General features: G+C 46.8%; 1 long non-coding RNA gene across 1 annotated transcript; it reads left to right on the top strand.

Annotated features, from left to right (window-relative positions):
• The first annotated feature begins 1529 nt into the window (after positions 1-1529).
• On the top strand, positions 1530-6371 carry LOC147357155 (uncharacterized). The gene is made up of 3 exons (XR_015143815.1): positions 1530-1698; positions 2017-2222; positions 3062-6371. It is a non-coding gene; the product is annotated as an uncharacterized LOC147357155 (long non-coding RNA).
• The last annotated feature ends 677 nt before the right edge of the window (positions 6372-7048 follow it).

Genomic DNA, 7048 nt, shown 5'->3' on the forward strand with positions numbered 1-7048 from the left:
AAGGGAAAAGTCCACTGCTAGAGATGTTTCAGGCTTTCCTGGTAGCTCAGTGGTAAAGAACTCTCCTGCAATGCAGGAGACAAGGTGTTTGATCCCTGGGTCAGAAAGACCCCCTGGAGTGGGGCATGGCAGCCCAATCCAGTATTCTTGCCTAGAGAATCCCATGGACAGAGGAGCCTGGAGAGATACAGTCCATGGGGTCACAAAGAGTAGGACATGACTGAAACGACTGAGCAAGGACCCAGAGATGCTTTGCCATTTTATTCAGGAAGGGAAGTCCTCCTCTGGGATTTCAATTACTAGAACTCATCCCATGGACACTCCTAGCTGCAAGGAATACCAGAAAGTTTAGCATTGCCCTTTCCAGCCTCTATAACAGAAGAAGGTAGTACAGATGAGGGTCGAAGGAGTAGAGCAAGCCGACATATATACACACAATACTGCTTGTACGCTTTCCCTCTCTCTTCCGGCCTTCCTGCTACAATGGAAGGTGACTCGTGGGGCCAGTCTTTCCACTGCTGCTATAGATCCTACGCTCTACCACGTCACACTATCTTCTGTATCTTCAATCTTTTCTGCTCTCCTGGATATTATTCATTTTTTAAATACATGCTCAAATCATTCCCTTGGGGAAAAGTTGAACAGCCCCAGGGGTGGTGATTTAGGGGCCTTGATGGAAAAATGTTGGGATGCTGACCTTCAGTGAGGTGCTGCAAGAGAGAGACGATAGCCACTCATCTTTTCTACATGATGATGAAAAAGAGAGAATTTACAGCTTCATTGAATGGCCCTTTCCACCCATAGCTGCAGGTCCAGGAGCTCTGAGAGTCAGATTCATGTCCCTTGCAGACTGTAAATCTAAATTCCATTCCCTTCCTTCTTGAGTGAAGTCAGGTCACTTAATCTCCAGACCTTGACTTTCTGTATTTAGAGTGGGGACAATCACATACCTGCTTGAAAGACTAGCCATGAGGATTATACATGAGGATGGTTTGTTATAAAAGATAAAGGAAAGCGGGAGCTGGGGGGAGGAGAAAAAAGCAACCCTGAAATTTGAGTATCGGATGCTTTTGGACCAAAATTTAGCCTCATCCTATGTATTTGATAACATTTGAATCCATTGGCTTCCCAAGCCGATAACCTGGAAATCAACCTTTTCCTCTTCTCCTCCTCTCTTTTCCACATCCCATCTCCAAGTTCTGTAACTTCCACCTCTTAGATGTCTCTATCTCCAATGTCACCATCTTATCCGGGGCTACTCAACAGTCATTTTTCTTTTTATCTGGCTATCAGAACCCAAATTTTGCTCCAGGCAACAATGTATCCAGCTTCAGGCACTGAATTATAACGTACAATCCAAATATTCAATTTTGTATTCTTGTTTGCATTTGGAGGGGTATTGTGATCCAATTCTGACCTATGAGATATAAAAACAAATCTGTGATGAGCTTCTGGGAAAGCTTTGCTTTTCTGAGAAAAGTAACAGATGATGGCTAGCAATGTTCCCTTCTTTTCTCTGCCTTCAATAGAATTATTGTGTCTGGAGGTAAGACGATCATCTTGCAACCACAAGGGAACAAACGAAAGAATAAAAAGCCACCACCAAGAGAGTGGTAGAACAGAACAAGTCTGCATCTTTAATGATATTGAGCTGCCCAACCATTTCTTGTGGGTGCCTGATTTCCTGGCTTCTTGTTGGTAAACCAAGTTTTAAACTATGTTGTACATTCTCTTGTTTGAAGCATTTCTAACTAATAAAATCTCCTAGTTAGTCTCTCTGGCTTTTTTATCTTTCTCTCCTTTCATGCATTCCTCGCATAGTATTCAAAGTAATCTTTTACAAACAAAATTCTAATCTTCACATTTTGCAGTCTAAATGCTTTTGATGGGGTCCCATCAAAAACATTTAATGTAACTTGTATAACTAACGCTACCAGTTTGGAATAAAAATAAGAACTTGCCTCCTTTTACTATTCACACTAACGAGCTCCAATCTTTTTCCATTTGGGGCTCAAGGACCACAGTGCTTGCTTAGTCCAAAAGAGTCAATCTGCATTCAAATGCCAAAAGGAGGGGGAACTTGAGAATATGCCAGCCCACCATGAAGTCCTTCCTTTTGGCCACCAGTGAGTGTTGAAGAATATCTTGTATTACGTTTGATCGATGCTATCTGATGCTGCATGACATCCTTGTTGATCCATGTCCTTGTACCAGCCACGATGGTGAGTCTTTACAGGAGGAGAATCCCACGCCGTCACGTGACACTTGGCTACAGTGTACCCGAGGTTGCAGCTCTGTTGGCTTCTGTACTCTTCCTAGACCACGTCTCCCATCCCAGACTGCCTGGATGCAGAGGGGTTCCCCGCCCAAAGCTCTTTAATCTCAAAGAGTTGAACTCAGCTCAGAGAGTTAAAGTCCAGGCTCTGTCTTCTTAGAGTTCCCCCTGACTCTGTGCTCAAAAGTATCAGAAGGGTTATGTGTGTTGAAGGGATCCCCTAATATGTCTTCCTGGATGAGGGCATGGCAACCCACTCCAGGATTCTTGCCCGGAGAACCCCTTGGATAGAAGAGCCTGGTGGACTACAGTCCATAGCGTCACAAAGAGGTGGACACGACTGAAGTGACTCAGCACGTATGCACTTAATATGTCTGGGCACCGCCTATTTCCTCAGCCTCATCCCATGCCATTCTCCTCCATGTCTCTTAGCATCAGTGATGCCAAGTGTCTTGCTACTTCTCATAATCATGAAACTCTTTCTTGCTTTAGATTCAAGCATACTCCTTCCTCTGCCAGAACATGTTCTCACTCTCTTTCACCTAGTTAATGCTTATTCTTTCTATAGGTCTAAGTGTCACCTCCTTAGGGAGGTTCATACAACTCAGTTTCCCCTTCTAGAACACTCAGATATCTGTTAAAGTCTATAGTTTCCATTACAAATAGAGTCTGTCTGTCTTGTTTATTGCCTAGCACAGTCTTAAAAATCAGTAAGTGAAGGAATGAATGGATGAATGAATGAATGGTGGCTGGATTTGGTCCTCAGTAATATCCCCTCTTTTTTAGGTTATGAAGTTTTATTCAGCCTGCCCACCTTCTCCGCACTTCCCCTGCCCAACTGATTAAGTCGCCTTTCGCTGAATTTCAGTAGCACGTTGTGCTTCCCCACCGCAGGTTTAGCCTCGCTAGAACACTATGCGCTCCGTGCTTATTCGCCGCCATCTACAATCTGAGCACCTTGTGCTTCACGGCTTCATTCTATTTATCTTTGTATCCCAAGACTGGTTGCCGTAAATAGGCTCTCAGGGATGTTAACTTTACAATTTAGTAAGTCCATGGTGAGCAGACCATGAATAAGTCCATAGAACCCTTGAAGTGCAAACGAGGAGGGGTAGGGGAGGAGACGAAAGGTTAGATTTAGCTTACTGGCCCAGCTACGTATGGTAGAGATGAATCCATTTCCTGCCTAATCCATCTGGGGACATGGACAAAGTTCTGTGTTTCTGTGTCTCAGTGTATATTTGCAGATTTATGTTCAACTAGAAAAATATAAACTACCCCTGATAGATGAAGGTGGGAAAGGCAGATGGCCTTAATCAGCAAGCCACAGGGTCTATTTCGAGTTTCCAGTGAGTTTTTGGCTATACTATGGGGGTTCAGAAGCCAAATTTGGGGACAGAGGTTGGAGGCAGCTGAATTGCTCCATGTAAGAAAATGAGAAGAATTTGGATTTTTCCCCTGAGAAGAAGACAACAGACAAGAGGAGAAAGAAGACTTGCTAAATAAGGTGGAGAGATTCTGAATCTGGAGTTGTGAGAATGACCAATAGATTTTAAAAGATAAGTACCTAAATGTCTGCCGTATAAGTTGTTTGTATTGTTCTAATGTAAATCTCGTAATTTCTTCAAATCTTCTTAAGTTTGCCACATCACTAAAGCCTTCCATGTTCTCCATCTGCATGGAGGTGGTGTTGGAACAGAGGTGGTAGTGAGGAATGGCCGAGGGACCCTGGTCTGAATGATTCATCAAAAGCAGACATGCCCTCTGGAAGTATGCAGAAAACTTGGTGTAGGCATTAGACTTTGCAACATCCAAGGGCTGATGATGGCTCAGTGCACACTGGTCTTGATCTTTAGGGTCAGTGTGACTCACTCTGGGCTTGATGAATCTGTCTGCATGCGTTTCAGTGGCAGTAAGTGTGTAAGTGAGATGTGAGAGCTTTCACCGTACATATCGGTGATGGTTGTGTTTGCAACTATGCTTGAAGATGTGTATGTTTATGCACACCTTTCGAGTTTATGTATGAATATGGCTGCGTGCTATATCTTTGTTGGAAATGCTGCTAAATGTTCACGTGATCATACTTTTGTTCCTCATCGAATCTTCACACAAGGAAACTGAGTTCCTTCCTACTCCATATGGTATAGACGTCTTCCCAGGATCAAATCAACTCTCCCCCTCTGAGCCCAGCCAAATAACATGCACCCCCTGCCCCCATCTTCCTCACTAGGGCCTCATCCCCTTTTCCTGACTTCTTCCTCCAGCCCTGAGCACAGCCAAAGCCCTTAACCAAGAGTAGGAAAACAAAAAAATCAGGTCACCAGATGTGTTCCATTCCACTCTCTCCCTCCCACCCCTCCTCACCACAGGCCAACAGTTCTGAGTGTATATACAGCAAGCACTGGCATTTCCCCAAACCCAGCTGTGCTCCTGCCACATGACAGACCCAGCGGAGGTAGAGACTGAGGCTACATGCCCAAGCCCACCGCCCAGCCCACCCATGTCTCTAGCACCAGTTCATCTGCTTTGTCTAGACAGCCCAAGCAGATCCCAGAAGATTTTACCCCTCTGAACGAAAGGTGGTATATTTGCGCCCTCTGTTTCTGCCAGTTCCCCTTCTCCCTACAGCTGTCCAGGGGCAGAAGGAAACTGAGGTCTCCTGGGCAACGGCCCTGTCTGGATACGGGATGGGAAGAAGCCCACGGCTCTGCCTCAGCTTGTGCATGGCTCCCTCAAGCTGGTCCCCACTTGGAGCCTGGGATGAGTGTCCGGGTCTCTGCAGCGAACCAAGCATCTGGGATTCTCATTGGAGACTGTTTACTCGTTGATTTGCATGGCAGATTAACAGCCCGCAGCAGCCCTCCCCCTGCCAGGGACTTTCAGGAACAGTGTCTCCAAGCCAGCGTGGCCCATCCTGGGCAGGAGCCCTCCCTGCCCCTCCCTTCCCCCATCGGCCACGTGGACCTGACTCACACAAGCTCTCCAAAGCCCTGCCAAGAGCAGTCAGAGCGCTGCCTGTATGAAGTTGGATGGGTCACTTCAGGAGCAGGGAACAGTCCGGAGTCCCTTTGGAATCCATGTGCCTCCGTGGCCTCCTCCCACTATCACTCCCCAGGAGGTCACATGTCACCTCACTGCTCTGGACAGAGTCAGCACCAGGTTCATCCTTCTTCCAGTACCACACACTAAGCCGCGCACTGCAATCAGGGGGAGGGGCGCCGGGCTTTTAATGGGCATGTGATACAAATAACACACACCTAATAGCAAGGCCAGTGGTCAGGTATGGATGTGAGGGTTGGACTGTGGAGAAAGCTGAGTGCCGAAGAATTGATGCTTTTGAACTGTGGTGTTGGAGAAGACTCTTGAGAGTCCCTTGGACTGCAAGGAGATCCAACCAGTCCGTTCTAAAGGAGATCAGTCCTGGGTGTTCTTTGGAAGGAATGATGCTAAAGCTGAAACTCCAGTACTTTGGCCACCTCATGCGAAGAGTTGACTCATTGGAAAAGACTCTGATGCTGGGAGGGATTGGGGGCAGGAGGAGAAGGGGACGACAGAGGATGAGATGGCTGGATGGCATCACTGACTCGATGGATGTAAGTCTGAGTGAACTCCGGGAGTTGGTGATGGACAGGGAGGCCTGGCATGCTGCGATTCATGGGGTCGCAAAGAGTCGGACACGACTGAGTGACTGAACTGAACTGAAAGCAAGGCACTCATGTATATTATTGCATTTTATCCCTTTGATGACCTGAAGAAGAAGAAATTGAGGATAAAAGACAGTGTGAAGACAGAGAGCAGAGAGGTTTGGGGTAGTGATACTATTTCTGTGTGACCCTGTAATGGTGGGTGCGTGTTATTACACTTCTTACAACCCATAGAATGTGCAGGCCAAGAGTGGACCTGAAGGTAGACTGTGACAATGCTATGTCGGTGGCGTCGCCTCGACTGGAACAGACGTCCTGCCTGGTGCAGGGTGCTGGCCTTGGGGGAGGCAAGAGTGCCTGGGGAGTCTGCACTTTCTGCTCAGTTTTGCTGTGAACCTAAAATGGCCTCAAAAGAAAACCTGTTGTAAATAAATAAACAAAAAATTAAGTGACTTGTTATCAGCATAGAAAGTGGTAGGCCCAGGATTTGAATGAGGGTATTCTGCTCACGTAGTCCGCATTCTTTCCCGCTGAGATTTCTCTGCCTGGGATGGGAAAGGAGGAATTAATGAGCTAGGTTTTATGAATATCCACTCAAGGTCCTCTGAGTCTTGTCTCCTTGATCCCAGTTTCCCTTGCTTTAGATATACTGTCTAAGCTTCTGAATAGAGTCGGAGACTTACTAGTTAACTCCCTTTGCCAGCTGTCACTCCTCACCCAGCCTGTCCTCTGAGTGCCCCACCCCCCACAGGCCTTAGAGCCTTGAGCTTTGACTTTTTGACTCTGTATTCTCAGCTTACAGCACAGTGTCTGACATACAGAAGTTGCTAAAGAAATGCCCGCTGAGAGAATGCATGGACAAATGAGTGCAGAAACAAAGAGGAAGGAGAGAGAGAGGAAAAAAACAGGAAGGAAGCAAGAAAAAGAAGACAGAAGAAAGGAAATGGGATGGAGGAACAGTGGAGGAGAGTGGGAAGGAGGAGGAAAGTCTTGGCCCCCTAACCTGCCCCATCTCCCCGTCTTCCTTGGGGGCTCGATAGCCCCCTCCATTGCTCGGTCCTGCCTTCCCTTCCAACAGGACAACTTTGGCTGAGCCTTGCCCATCTCCCAGGTATTCCTCACACAGTCT

The sequence above is a fragment of the Bos grunniens genome, chromosome 16 (assembly GCF_055505025.1).
Source record: "Bos grunniens cultivar Pamir isolate PY7600 chromosome 16, Bosgru_T2T1.0, whole genome shotgun sequence".
In the NCBI taxonomy this organism is placed as follows: Eukaryota; Metazoa; Chordata; class Mammalia; order Artiodactyla; family Bovidae; genus Bos; species Bos grunniens.